This window comes from Protopterus annectens, chromosome 10.part0 (assembly GCF_019279795.1).
Source record: "Protopterus annectens isolate FY-2018-M chromosome 10.part0, PAN1.0, whole genome shotgun sequence".
In the NCBI taxonomy this organism is placed as follows: Eukaryota; Metazoa; Chordata; order Ceratodontiformes; family Protopteridae; genus Protopterus; species Protopterus annectens.
Genome location: NC_056744.1, coordinates 1113601386 through 1113617718, shown reverse-complemented (window position 1 = coordinate 1113617718; position 16333 = coordinate 1113601386).

Sequence of the window (16333 nt, the reverse complement as noted above, 5' to 3'; positions counted from 1 at the left end):
GAGGATTTGTCTGGATAAGTGGAAGTATTATTGTGGAAGAGTTTATGCTAAGTACTCACATGATTTTTTTGTACTCCCCCATGAGGGCTCCTCTACTTCCTCCAATTGGCCCATTAATTCCAACATAATTGAATTTGGGTATTCATTAGCCAGGTTAATGTCCTACAGCCCATTCATTCCTCCTTAGGATTGCTGATCTACCTTCCATTCCTTGGTGAGAGTAGAGAGGTTGGAAGTGGGTCAGTTTGCTGGTTTCAGGGGAGGTCTACCCCTCCCCTCTTCCATTGTTTTGGTTCCTCTGAGCCTGATCCCACAGTGGTTATATCCAAGGGGAAGCATACCTCTGTATGATATTTTTTCACCTTGGTTACTTAGTGTGAATGCCCATTGGTAGTGAGAGCATGGCTTGTTTAGAACTCCACTATGTAAACATTTAATACTCCTGCTAGATGACACCCATATAATGAGAAAGTGCTGCCTCTTTACCCCCAAAATAGGTGAGCTGGCAGTGGTCACTCAGTTCTATTCTCAGACCAGATCCTACAGTTATCTGAAAAACTGAACAAACCCATGTCACCCAAAACATAATCAGGGCTTTATTCCTCTATGCAGTGGAGATGACTACATGTTTTTTTTTTATTTATTTTTTTTTCATTCTGCATGCTTATGGTTTTAGACAGAGGTTTTTAATTATAGACATCTATGTCCAATCCTGTTTTATTCCATGTATGAAACAATGGTTTAAGGAATCAGATTAGGATGCAAAATGGGGTTTGGTAGGGGTACTTAGTCCACTTCTATTTGATTATGAATGCAATGATGTTCTGGGGTTCTATGTGCACCTTAATGGTGCAATTGGTGATTGTCAGTGGTTTACTTGTTCTGTTCCTTTACAGTTTTGTGGCTAATGATATATATATATATATATATATATATATATATATATATATATATATATATATATATATATACATATACATACGTGTGTGTGTGTGTGTGTGTGTGTGTGTGTGTGTGTGGTGGGGAATGAAAAGTGGGTAGTTTTGTCATGTCTGTTCTGGAAGAAGACCTAGGTGTTTGTTTGTATTTTGACAGGTGAGACACACACAGTGGAGCTCTCAGATTATGTGGCCCAGGCAGGTATGACCGTAGCTCTGAGCAGTATCTTACCATTACCCAGAAGGATACTGCTGTACAAACAAAAAATTATTTACTTTAACAATGGGCAAAGTTTCTGGTGTCATTCTAAGGGAATCCAGTGTCTGTCTGCTTGGGACGACATGACTGACAGACCTCGATGCTTTACCAGAGATGGCCTGCATCTGTCACCGCTGGGTTTTTGGGTACTGGCTAAGGCTCTTGTCATTCCCTATAGTGCCTTTTTTAGGTGGTGTTCCAAAGATCAAATTGCTACCATAACAGCTATAAATAAATGCAATCTGAGGGTCGTGCTGCTCAATGCTAGAAGTCTAAATCTCAAGATGCACTTGCTCAAAGCACTTCTCAAAATGGAGAACATCGACATTTGTGCTGTAACGGAGACCTGGTTTAAGGCATCAGAAAGCACCCCTGCACTACCAGGCTATAACTCATTCCACTCCTTTTGGCCCCGAAACATGGACCGTAGCTCCAAAGGTGGTGGTGTCTCCCAATTTATAAAGGATATGCACACCTCCAGACTAGTAGCCCAGCATAATGCATCTGATATACCTCAGGAACAACTAACACTGGGTAAGATGGCGATCCAGGTCATAGCCTGCTATTGGTCCCCAACCATGTCCCTAGACTCTCACTACACATTCCTGAGCATTTTGAAATCTATAAAGGTCCAGCCCAACATACTCATACTGGGAGACTTTAACTACTGCTCCATCAACTGGGAGAACTACTCAGGCACCAATACACTGGCCCAACGCTTCCTGGTGTTCATCAAATCCAATGACCTGGACCAGCTCATTCTGACTCCCACTAGATGAATCAACATCCTTGACCTGGTTATTACTAACATGGGTGACCATTGCTCTACACCAGTAGTCAATCCCTCCCTAGTCAGATCTGACCATAAACTAATCATCTTGGAAATCCCATCTCACTGACACCCCCCGCAAAGGTAACCACCTTGAAAAAATTCTCCAAAGCTGACTTTGGGCTCCTAAAAACAGAGGTGCTAACTTCACGGCACCCATGCCAATGGAAAATAGCTGCATGACTGCCGAATGATACACTAGTGCACTGTATGAACATGTACATAAATGCATGGAACTAATCATACCTAACAAAACCAAGACACATTCTTCCAAAAAAAGGAAGCCAATCTGGTGATACCCTGCCATTAATAAACTCTACAACAGAAGGAAGAAACTGTTGCAGAAAAAAGGTGAAGTCCCAAGACTGGAAAAACTCCCTTATTAGCCTCAACATAAAGTTGAGATCCCTTATCAAATCCTCTAAAGCCAGCTATGAATGCAGAATTACGGCAGACACTAAAAACAATCACAAAGCTACGGCAATACCCAGATTTACTCTGAGTTACTGCACAATGGTAACTCTTATACTGCGCCAACAGATATTGCCAAAATACTGGACGACAGATTCAGTGCCAACTTTACCCCTCTCTCCCCCCATACAGGAAGAATGCCAGGCACCTAGCATTACTGCAGCACAGGTTAAAGCTGCACTGTCCATGGCCAAGAATACAGTTTCCATGGGATCCAATAATATCCCTGGCTGTGTTCTACATTAACTACAAAGTGAACTGGCAGCACATCTGTGTGCCCTGTAAAGTCACAGCCTCACCTCAGGCTTTGCCCCTACTGAATGGCACATTGCTACAGTCATCCCTTTCCATAAAGGGGGAGCAACTACAGACCCTGGGAATTATCACCCAATTAGCCTGACAAGTCTGATATGTAAAGCTATGGAGTGCATCGTCATGGAACTGATTAACAAAGATATAGGAAATCTTCAAATTCTAGACCCTATGCAATTTGGCTTTGTGAACAGGAGACCATGCCTTCTCAATCTGGTTGACTTCTTTCAGTCAATCACCAGGGCTGTGGATGAAGGTAAGTAAGTGCATACAGCCTACCTCAATATGGCCAAGGCCTTTGATACCATTCCCTCTTGGGAATTATTGATAAACTCACCAAACTAGGCATCAACCCCTAAATCACTAGGTGGATTGCAAATTGGCTCACAGATAGAACACACAGTGTGAAAGTAGTGGACTCCAAATCAGACTGCCGACCAGTCATGAATGGAGTCCCACAGGGATCGGTCCTGGGTCCTCTTCTGTTCGGCATCTACTTCTCAGAAGTCCAGGCCAACAGGGATGGACTCTGGCTGACCAAGTTCACAGATGACTGCAAGCTGGGAGCCATTGACATCTTAAGTAATGCAGACATCCTACAAAAAGGCCTCACTGAGACCATTGACTGGTGTTGAAACCATGGCCTTAAGCTTAATGCCAAATAATGTGTCTTCATCCCCTTTGGTAAAAACTCAGTTCCCACTAATTATCCCATTGATGGGAGCCCACTGAACACTGAAGGCATTATAAGAGATCTGGTTACACAGGCTGACAGCACCCTTTTCTTCGACCACCACATTGCCACTGTGGTCAGAAAATCCTGCAATGTGGCACATCTCATTATCAAGGGTTTTGCATCCAGGAAGAAATAGGTCTTAGTCTCTCTCTACTCTTCCCTCATTGGACCAGTCATTGAGTATAATGCCCTATTTGGCATGTACCTCACTAGATACCTGCAACAGCTGGAGAGGCCACAGAAGTACCTCACGAAGAGAAACCTAGACATTACATACATGTCCTACATGGGCAGACTCAAAAGACTCTAGCTATTCTCTGTCTCATATCGCCTACTTAGAGGTGATCTTTGCATGACTTACAAAGCCATGTCTGACCCAGCAGTGTTCGAAATGCTACATCTAAAGAAATCTCAATCCCTCCACACCAAACACACTCCAGAGACCTCAACCTCATTACCACAATCAACAGAACATGCTGGAGGGACAGGTTCCTCACCCAGAGACTGCCCATGCTCTGGAATAGACTTCCCATACATGTCAAGCAGAGCACCTTGCTGTCCCTCTTCAAAAGAAATCTTGATAAGTTAATGGGTAATAGAAAGTTCACCCTGGGAATCACTCCAGTGGCTCTATTTGATAGAGGCATTGGGAACTAACGTCAGGCGGCATGATGCCAGGGCACTTCTATGGGCTAGGCTTGTAAAGGCTCCAGGGCCATTAGCCTAGTACATATCTATGAACCTATGAACCTATGAATGTAAGGATTTTGGTGTTGCTACCACTTTTGCAATGATGTTGCATTCTCTTCAGATCATATTTTGGTCTTGTGGATTTTTTTGGGGTCTATATTAGAAGGTCGAATGTTTAGGTGATCGAACACCTAAACATTGATCTTCTAATATCGAAAGCAAAAAATGGCGAATGGTTGATTTAATGTAGGGAAAGACTTCCCTTGGCCGTTCACTGGATTTTGACATTTCTGTACTGTTGAGTTATCTCAGAGTTGGTATATTTAGTTAGGGGGGGTGTGCAAGGCACAACCCCCCATGTGGGGGGTGTGGGGGCAAAGCCCCCCCCCATTTAGTTTGGATGCAAATTTTTTTTTTTTTTTTTTTTACTGGCCGACATGCATTTTTCCCTGGGGGGTTTGATATTCTTGGGTTCGATATTAGAAGAAGATCGATGTTTAGGTGTTCAAACACCTAAACATTCGATCTTCTAATATAGACCTGATTTTTTGTGGGGTGGATGTATGTAATTTGATTTCAAGGGAACTGACACTTTGGAAATGTTATGTTTTATCTTACCTTAAGAATCTTTATTTAATTATTTTAGTATTGTTGGGGATGATTAATTACTTTGTTCAGGTTAATCCACATCCTGACATTTTGGAAGGGGAAGTGATGGGCATTTTTACTGTTATTTTGGGCTCCAGTTAAAGTTGATTAAAGCGGGGTCCAGTATTTGATGGAATATGTTGATGGATTGAATATGGTTGAATTGGTGCATTGTTTTGAAGATGATTGTTTAGAAGTTATTGTTAGTAATTTGTTAATTATGTCCTAGTGGAGTTTGTTGTTGATAAGGCATTTTCCAATCTTTATGAGGAATTGTTGGTGGAAGATTAAGAGGGCTGCTAACACAATTCTGTTGTTTTATTATTACCAAAAGTCAATCCTGTGAAAAAAAAACTGAAGAAGCATTTGAATTTAATGCGTGTGGCATGCTGAGATTGAGCTTACATTTTATGTTCTTGAAAGCTGTCATCTGTTGGATGGTCATCTTTAGGCTGCTATAAGAAGTAATAGAAATATGTTTTTGTGTTAGGCACCTGCTCAATTGAATCTATTTTATGGAAGGTTGTTTAATAAAAATATCCTCCTGAGTTTGCCAAAGTGCTTGTGTTTTCTTTTGGGTTGTGGGCAGGAGGAAACTGTTGAGCATTTATTTCTCAGGTGTCAGAGTACAAGCTGTTTTTCTGTGATTTTATTGTTGCATAAGCAATATTTTCATGTGTTGTTCCACATTACGGTGGACAATATTGTTTGTGTTTTCATGAATCCTTTCCCATTGTCTATAACTCTCAACCTCTTAGTGCAAGAAATCTGGACAAAGCCCAACAAAATCAGGGGACAAAGCACCAAAAATAGGGACATATTTTAAATATTGCACCTATAAACATAGAAAGTTGTTAAAGTAACAGGGTTTGTTTTATCATACATTTTCTGAAGAATTTGAAGTCTGAAACTCAAATATGTTCCATTACATAGTGACTTCAATCCTGAGATCAACCCATTAATTTTCCAGAAAATCATACATTTTATGAGGAAAAGACCAAACACTAGCCAAAAATCTGGACATTCTGTGAAAATCTGGGCAGTTGAGAGGTATGCCACTGTCTCCATTGTTAGGACTGACAGAATTATAAGATTATATGTGCAGTCTTATTGGAGAGGTCTGGGAATGTACTATATAAAAGAGACTGGCAGTTGATGAGAGGATCTGTACAGTGCTGCATTTGCTTTGTGTTATGGAATAAAAGTGGCAGTCAATAATATATAGTCTTAAGTTTCATTCTATTTTTGCTTGGTCTGCATTTTGTGTTGTTGCGTTTCATACATTTTTATCTACATTGGTCACTTTTTTATTTTTCAACCAATAAAGCATCCATACTGTTTTTGATCAGTTTTGCAAGTTTTTTTTACATCCACCTGTGTTTGATGTTATGCTGAACTGCTGAACTGCAGTGTTGCAGTGTCAGAACTGGAAATAACAGTGTAGGAATATGACCATGTGATTTTCTAATATCATTGGTGTGTGTGTGTGTGTGTGTGTGTGTGTGTGTGTGTGTGTGTGTGTGTGTGTGTGTGTGTGTGTGTGTGTGTGTTTGTGTATGTGTCTATGTGTGTCTGTGCTGTTGCTGAGCCAATGATACTGATGATGTAATTGAGTGACTGATTTAATTGCCTTGTAAGTGAAGTGGTTAGTTGGCACAGTTCAGCCTTGACCCAAACTCAGGGCACTAACAATTATTTAATGAAGACTGCAACAGAAAAAATACAGTTTTCATTTTCCATACAAAATGCAGGATTAGTAAACATATCATGATTACATTACAATGTAGTAAAATCCAGACTAAATAAATTCAATAGGGCAGTAGACCATATGATGCCCGTGCACTGGCCCAGCAATCAAGGAGCCTCAATCCTCACCACTAACACCAGTGAGGGGCATCCATATAGGGAAAGGGTAATAAATACACACACAATAAAGTACAATTTCCCTTAAGAGCACACAGAGATCACAGTCAGTCTGGGGCTCGTTTCTCTCTTTCTCTTCATGTCCCCAATAAGACTCTCCACTGGCACAGCTATACAGTCCAGATCTCAGACTAGTGGGCAAGCTAAAACCTCCAGCACCCTCTCTGTCCAACCAGTTCTTTGTGTCCCTGCCCAAGTAGTTAACACACACATACTTTGAGATAAGAGATAAATACAACCGCACAGACACTCCTGAGGAAGTCTGGCACAGGTTTTCCAGCTGTGCCCCTTTTACCCAGACTATACGGTAGTACCACTTGCCACCATCCACTAATATTTATCAGCTACTAAAAGGCCTTTATGAAAGGGTGTCCAATTATACTGTGCAATATTATTATCCAAATGGTGTGACTGAACAGTAACACTATTGAAGTGGCTTTGTACAATATCAATAAATACATGCAATGTACTCTTAGAGCTTAAATTATCTCTACGCAAAACAGCCACAGTTGAAAGGTTTAAAAATATTTAATAATAAATAATAAAAACACAAGACAATACTTTTTACTACACAGTGCTAGTTCAGAGATCACAGAGAAATACTTAAAATAATACAGTAGAAAAGTTCTGACATCAATACAGAAAAAAATCTAATCTTCATAGTTCCTAGCTATATCTAAGAGAAAACACAGTTCTAAAATAAACTTACATATAGAGCACAGGCAGAGTGCTGGTGATGCTAGATGTTCTCAAGACAAATGCTAAATGCCCTCATTCTTTCTGTCCTAAAATTGATAACACAGTACCACTGATTCATTTCAGATTACATAATTTCTTTTCTGGTTCCCAGGCTAACAGAAACTCAGAGGTTAATAGCCCTTTTGATCTTGCAGCTGGTTAGGAAGCCAGAGCAATAGAAGAGATTATACATGTAAATTCTAGCCATTAACTCTGGCCTCCAAACAATAGGCAGAATGCCTCCCTCTAGACATCTCAGCTCCAAGTTTTAGATCAGAGAATTTCACAATGCTTGACTTACCAACTTTCTTACAGCAGAGTGCACCGTTGTTACATTTTTTGCAGTTCAACATCCAATACAGTCTTTCCACATTTAAGAGAACAAGCCTGTGGCTTATATTAATATTTACAAATGACAGAATTATCTACAAAATTCTATCTAGCTAGGCTGGCAGCCTTCACCTATCTTCATAGACAATATAAAATAATTACATATAGATTTAACAATGATGCATCTGGAAATTTGATGAATACAATAAGCAGGGCCATCTTAACAGCATTATTGGCTCCTGGACAAACCAATGCACTGGCACCCCACCTACACAACCACTCACGGGATTAAAAATAAAAATGGTGCATTTTGGACACACACACACACACACACACACACACACACACACACACACACACACACAAACATACACACACACACACACACACACACATACACACACACACACACACACACACACACACACACACACACACACACACACACACACACACACACACACCAGACAACAGTTATTTATTGAAGTGCACCTGTGGAAAAGGTAAGGCAGCAACGAATGGAACATTAATTCCTCATGGTATGAAGAACAGATGACACACTTACAGACACAACTTTTAGGAAGGCTGCCACTGCGATCATATATTTTAGGAAGGCTGTGTTTGCTCCCGGGCAAAGCAATGCACTGGGGCCCTACCTACATGACCGCTCACAGGATTAAAAATGAAAATGGAGCATTTTATACACACACACACACACACACATACACACACACACACACACACACACACACACGCACACACACGCACACACGCGCACACATGCACACGTGCACACACATACACACACACACGCGCACACGTGTGCACACACACACACACACACACACACACACACACACACACACACACACACACACACACACACACACATACACGCAAAATCCAGATCACACTTACTGAAGTGGAACTGTGGAAGCAGTGAGGTAGCATCATAAAGAATGTTAAATTCTGCATGGTAGGAAGAACAGGTGGCACACATACAGATGGAGTTTTTTGAAAGGCTGCAGCTGTGTTCAGATAATTGATGTTTTAAGAAGGCTGCATTCGGATAAGTGATGTTTCTGGTGATCGATGCTCTACTGTATAATGCTTTCTATTATTTATAATTTTTCATAATTTTCATAATTCTTTGAATATTTATAATTTACTATAGTGTAGTATGTATTTATTTATTGACAGCAAATCACAATATACATAGATTAGAATGGGGCCCAGTGTGTGCCCATGCATTAAGATGGCACTGACAATAAGTTGTTTTATGGATAGCTTTTTGCATGAGGGAAAAAATTAAGATTGCATACAAGTAAAGGCTGACAGGAATATAAGGGTGAGATGCAGGGTAAAAGATGATTGCATATCTTTCAACTTCTTTGCTGAAGAATTCTGGAAATAGCCAAAAATAATGGGGAAGTAAAGGGCCAAAACCAAAAGACAGATTTTTGAATATTACTCTTATAAACCTAGAAAATTGTTAGAATAGTAGGCATTGTATTAGCATGCATTTTTCTGAAGGATATGAAGTATCCCCAATGATTTTCCAGGATAGCACAGATTTTATAAGGAACAGGCCAAAAATAGGAGAAAAATCTGGGCATTCTGTGAAATTCTGGACAGTTGAGAGGTACGGATTACGGAAGAGAACGCTTAGGAAAGGAGTTATTGTAGCACTTACATATAGCTATACCATGCAGTTGTAATAGCAGTTTTCATTTGAATATTGTGATGATGGATAAGAGTCCAGAAGATAGATTTGTATCTGGCATACATATGGAAATAATTTTATTTAAGTGAATATCTTGGGACTGAACTAAGCAAACAGTAATGTATGACCAACAGAACATGTAAGAAAAGCAAAGAAACTTAGTGCTATGAGCAATCATTGTCTGCCAGTAAAATCTCCACATCTATGTTTTTCATGGATCCCTTTTACAACTGTGAGTCAGACAGCTGCAGCATGTTTAAAATTAAACTGCGATTTAAGCAAAATTTCACTCTTATACCTTTAAAGCATTTTGGTTTTATGGGGGATTTACTCTGACCCCCCCCCCCCAACACACACAATATGAGGGCCTGCTACTCTGATTCCATCCTTTTTTTACATATAAGTCCAGCATTTTTCTACCTCATTGTACGTGGAATACTTAAAGATACCACAATCTTGGATTTAGTAATATACTCCCCTAGATTTATACATGCAGATCCATGATTCCAAGAATCACAATTACCGTTCATAGAATTTCAACAACCCTCCTCCCATCTTTTCTAGTATTCTGAAATTTAACTGGCTATTAATCCCTTTATATTAGTTTAGGTGGCATTTACTGCAGATCTTTTGAGCAGATACAAGGATATATTGAATGGTCCAGGTAAATAATAGTCCTGAGGTGGAGTAGAATATTGCAAGGTCACCTACATATTACATCCTGTGAAAAATCTGGTGTAAACTCTGTTGATGTAAGAGTCAACCTTCTGCTTCATGTGGAGTTTTTTATAGGGCACTTTTTTATGAATGTTCATCCAAGATAAACAAGAAAATGTAATGGAATTCTGATCCTTGACCAATTGGAGATTATTTTCTTTAATTTAATGTTTATTTTATAACTATGAATTTAATTTTCCCTAAAGTAAACTGTTATGATAGCATCTGAAAGAGTTGTGTGTCATATATAATCTTGGATTTATAGATGACATCTGAAAGATTTATGTCGCATACATAATTCTGGATTTAGGTGGTTGATGTTTTTCCAGTGAACATCATGAAGAGTTCTCATGCATCTCATTGCTGCCATCAGTTCATGCTTTAGCCTTTAAAATGTTCCTCTAGAACGTGATCATATCTGTGTGATCAGGAAAAAATCATCACATTTAAATAGAAGAAATAAGTTCTGTTGGTTTCTTGTAAATTGTAGCACCTTGGCCAGCTTTAGTCAGTGGAAGTAACTTTATCTGTTATCTGCACATAATCTTTTTTTTCCAAGGTATCTTCTCATAATGCAGAGTTAACAGGGAGGTTGCACCTGTCTTCTAACTAATTATAGCTTAGAAGTTCCTATTTTAGTGCAGATTGTTTTGCAAGCTATCGTAGCTGCTCTTTAACTGTAGTTAGTGCTAGGGCAACACGCCCAAAATCATTACATATTACATACAATCCTTGTTTGTTGTCTTGCAGACTTTACAGACCTTGGAGAGGGGGATGGTCTTCATCAATCATGCACTGCCACTCTGAATTTCTACTTTCTGTTTGGGTGAGTATATAGTTTTTTTGATTATAATTGCGTTTACTTTCCTAAGTTGCCTATACATCTTTGGAATCGGCATCCACACTTATTTCTGTCACAGTAGTATCTGAGTGAAATCTTTATTTTATTTAAATTTTTTCTACAGTATCCTCAAACTGTAATTTGACATAATCTCTGGAATTAAAGCAAGAATAGCTTTAAAACTGAATGCAATTTGTTGATATGTAATTTGTCACAATATTGATATGTGTAAGAAATGCACTGCAGAAATCATACCTTGCTCCATCAAGATTAACTGATGCTCTGATGCTCCACATAAAGTTAGACCTATTAAAGGTAACATACTTATTAAATAATCAAAATGGGCCTAACCAATGATTCTGTAGCATGATTTGCATAAGCTCTAGCACATGAAAACCTGTTGTCATAAAAAATAAGTAAATGATTCTCTTTTTGACCTTCCGACAGGGTTTTAAGGCTAGCGGTTTAATTATTAATATTCAAAGCTTGAGAGGTAAAGCAGAAATTATAAATAGTAAGAGAAATGTAGTACAGTTTCCAAGTAAGAAAAATATCAAACAGATGCATTTCATACTAAAATAATGAATTCATAAATATTTGAAAAAATTTGAATTAATATAAATCTGGCTGTATGTGCTAGCTCTTTAATGGGCTAACATTCAGTGGACATATGAAAAGTCATAATGTATGAAAGTAAGATCATTTCAGGGTATGGCTTATTAATAAATATAATCTTAATAAATTATACATCAATGTACAGTTGTTTAATACTGTGACTACCAGTAGACAATGAGTGTGGATGGATTTGCTCTGGAGGCATTTCAGTGTATGCAGCTTAGCTGCTATGATTTTATTTAGCAATAAATTATCAAGGGAAGACAATGTCTTGCAACACCATGAATTACTGTTGCATATTAATTTCTGCCTGAGCTTAACCATTATTCAAATCTTAATTATCGTAGCAACACAGTTTCATAATTGTACCACATTCTTTCTAATTTCCTTCTTAATTTTTACAAAATGAACATAAATATGTCTCATTTATATCGGCATTAATTCCAGTCATGCACACAGGAATGATTGCTAGGTCCTCATTGAAAATAAGCATTTCAAAAGTTCAGTACTTAATTCAGCAATATATGTTGCTTTCAATAAACATCCTCGGTGAAAAAAAGGAAATTACTGCTAAAACAAATTGCATTGGGAAGTAATTAATTTTACAAATCAATTTGACTAAAATGTATGTAAAATTATGTGAAACAAATGATTGGAGTTAATAATAACTGTCCAGTATTAATGTAGTGAAGTAAGTGTCTCTTCTGAATAAAGCTAGCGGAAGACTAATGCAAAAATAAAATGCTTATAAAATGACAAAATTGTTAATATTAAAAGCACAAAATTAAGATGATAAGGATCATTCAACAAGTCATTCACAAATTCTGTGGTCAAGGGAGTACTGCATTAATGGAGTCATTGGGCCTGATTCCAAAAGACTTTCTCTGAGTGTAAGTGACCACTTAAACTGAAAGCAGGCTAAGAGCAGGAGTTTCAGAATTTGCTCCCTGGTGTAAACCTACAGTATTTCTAGACAGACCTTACATAGAAGTTTAATACATAAAAAAAAAACTGTAGGTAGGAAGAATACTGCAGACACTTAAGGACTTCAAAACTTCCAGTCGAGGAAGAACCAACCTGAGGCCGTGGAGTGCTTTTAAAATACAACTTTATTTCTTCAACATGCAGCAGGCAGAGGAGGGCAGTCAAATCAAGCAGTTCAGTTCTTAAAAAGTAATTTAGCAATCAGCAAACCTTAGAAGTGTGATTGGTCCATTTCTTTTGCATTGAGTGCTTTTTTTCATTAGACTATACATAATCGAACTTCATCAGAATGATTTTAAATAAAGTACTGTAATTTCTTGCATTTATATTGTCTGAGAATGTAACTGGGGAGGGGATAGGTTTGTATTTTGAACGAATGTATTGTGTTGACACCTCCTATCTAATCCATCTCAGCATACTTTTAATGCTAATGTGGCCATTAAGCCCTGGCTGTTTGTCTGCGAGGAGCAAGATTTGCCATTTTAACTCTTTAATTTCCAATATTGAATTGGGATCTCCAAAAAGGAGGTTTCCCTGTTCAATTGCAACAAATCTGTAGTCTGTGTGTGTGTGGGCTAGAACCTGCTATGCTTGGCTAGAGCATTTCTCTCGTCTTGTGATGCTATGGCCTGAAAGTGTTCCTTGATCCTGTCCTTAAGTTTTCTTGTTGTTTTCCCTATGTAATAGGTCTCACAGTGTATACAAATACCTATGTACACTACATTAGTAGATTGACAATTACAGTGGCACCAAATTTGGATTCGGTGCTTCAGGGTTTTCAGAACCACTATATCTGTGGCCAGTCCCTTTTTGTACCAGTTGCAGTGCCCACATTAGCTCATACCTGGGGGTGTGGAGGGGGTCTACCCAATTTGTGTGGTGGTTTCAAGAGTGTGCTTCAGATTGCATGACATTTTGTAGCTGAACAAGGGTGCTTTTCCAAGTAAGGGGGCCAGATCTGGGATGCTTTCAATGATCCTCCAGTGTTTGCTAAGGGTTTTCCTGAGTGTGGATTGTATCCACAGAATTGGGAATTGGGAATCTTGGTGTACTTTCTGGAAGTTTTGGGGGTGCTGGTGTGAAACCGCTTCAAAGAATGGGCGGGTAGTTGGTGTCCCTGTTTTGGACCACAGATTAAATTTGGGAATTTATGATGTGGTCTGGATAGTGCCTCTCTCAGAATGAGTGTTGTAACAGAAAACATTCTTTGAGAAATGCCTGGTCATTGCTGGTGATCCTGCTAATTCTAATGCACTGTCCCTTAATAATGTTCTTTTTCATGAAGGAAGGGTGCTGACTTTGGTAGTCAAGGTAGTTGTTTCAGAATGTTTATTTTCTGTACAGGTTGGAGTTAAAAGTTTTCTTTTCAGTATCTAAGGAAATTGTGAGATCCAAGAAATGGAGCTCTGTGCCCTTGCCAGACAGGATGAACTCAAAGATCTGTATGCTGGAATCTATTTTCCAAAGAAAAAGGTCCAGTTCTGTGTGTGTGTGCCCTCCCAGATGAAAAAGATATCTTCTAGTTATCGTTTGTATAGACAATTTTTTTCAAACCCTTTGATATGAGTGAGTGTTTGGTCTTCCCAGGAACTGTGTATGAGGTTAGCATAGGCTGGGGCCATTTTCGTGCCCATGGCTACTCCTCATGTCTGTTGGTAGATGTTCTTTTGTAACTCAAAAAAGTTGGTGTTAAGCACCAGGGCGGTGAGTTCCATAAGTCTCTTAATCCTTTTTCTTCCTAGCCAGGTGTGCTTCCTCAAAAAGCTATCGATTAGCTCAGCACCTTCCTTATGTGGGATGCTTGTGTACAGGGCCACAACATTCAGGATGACTAGGGTTTGGTTCTAGCCTGTGACTTTGTACTTGGAAAGCTCATTCAAGAATAGCCAAGGACCTTCAGTTAAAATTTCGCCTTTTGGGTGATGGGATTAAACATACTGTCAAGCAGTTTGGAGATGAACTCCATTTTGGTTTTCCTGGATGAGATGATATGCCTGAAGGTGGGATTATGAGCATTCTTGTGGATCTTAGGGATCCCAAACAGTGTTCCTAGGAGGGGGTGGCTGATTTGCATGTATGTGAATTCCTCAGTGGAAATGTACCTTTCCTGTAGTAGCCTGAATAATATTAGATCAACTTCCTGGAATGCAATGGTTACTTGCTCCCCTGTAATGTTTTATAACATTTATCTGTTGATAACTCTTGGTTAATCTTATCCACTTATTCTGTTTGGTCCATGAGGACTATCCCTGTCCCTTTCTCCGCTTTCATTATTCTGAGTTCAGGATTGGAGCAGATCAGGTTCAGAGCTGTGCGCTCTTCAGCACTTAGGTTAAACCATTTGTGTGTGAGTTTGTGGGCCAGGATTTCCCTAATGTCCTGTTCACATAGCACATAAAATACATTCAGAGCATTGTGTAAGTTCGGCTTAAGCAAACTCTTTCTTTTTAAGCCACCACTTTCATGATTATTGTTATTAAGGTCATGCAACCAGTGTTTAAGGTTCAATTTGCAAACAAACAGTTTGAAATCTATAATTACATTATGGACCTTAGTCCTCTGTGCTTGAATATGATTCAAACCCTTGTTGTAGAGAAATGGTCCCTGGGCTAATATTTTAACTACTTAGATTAAAAACAGTTTTCTCAGTGGCTATCTGATTAACTTGATAGTTCACAGTACCTGTATCGGTGGGATTGCCTTGGATATTTTGTATCAGAATAAAGGTTTCCTTAGTTTCCCTCGTGGCAATCCCCTGCCCCATACCCCATTGGTCTGTTGCTGTCCTAGATCTAAAAAATCTTGTCCCTGACAATGATAAAAAAATAATGCTGCTGTCCATGCTCTACTGGGTCCATTTGTTGTCCTTGGTGTGGAAAGTCATTTTGTTGGCGGTTCAGGTGTTGCTGGTACTAATCACAAGACAAGAGAAATGCTCTAGCCAAATATAGCAGGGCCTGGCCCAGACACAGAGACTACGGATTTGCTGCCATTGATGGTAAACCTCCTTTTTGGAGATAACAATCCAATACTGGAAATTAAAAATTTAAGGGCAAATCTTGCTCCATGCAGACAAAGAGCCAGGGCTTAACGGCCACATTAGCATTAAAAGTATGCTGAGATGGATTAGATAGGAAGTGTCAAATAGTGTCAAAATAACATATTCCTTTAAAGTACACACCTACCCCCTTCCCAGTCACATTCTTAGACAATATAAACATAAGGAATTATAGTACTTTACATAAAACCATTCTGACGAAGTTTGATTATGTATATTCTAATGAGCTAAAGAGTTCAAGGGAAAAGAAATGGACCAATCACAGCTGAAAGTTTTGCTGATTGCTAAATTGCTTTTTAAAAACTGAACTGCTCGATTTGACTGCACTCCCCTGCTTGCTGCACGTTGAAGAAATAAAGCTGTATTTTAAAAGGAATCCATGGTCTCCGGTTGTTTGTTCCTCATCTGGAAGTTTTGAAGTTTTTAAAAGACTTTACATAGAAGTAATTCACTTATACCAAGCACAAGCCTTTCTGCATCAGAGTAGACTTACACAGATTGCAACTCTTTTGGAATCTGTC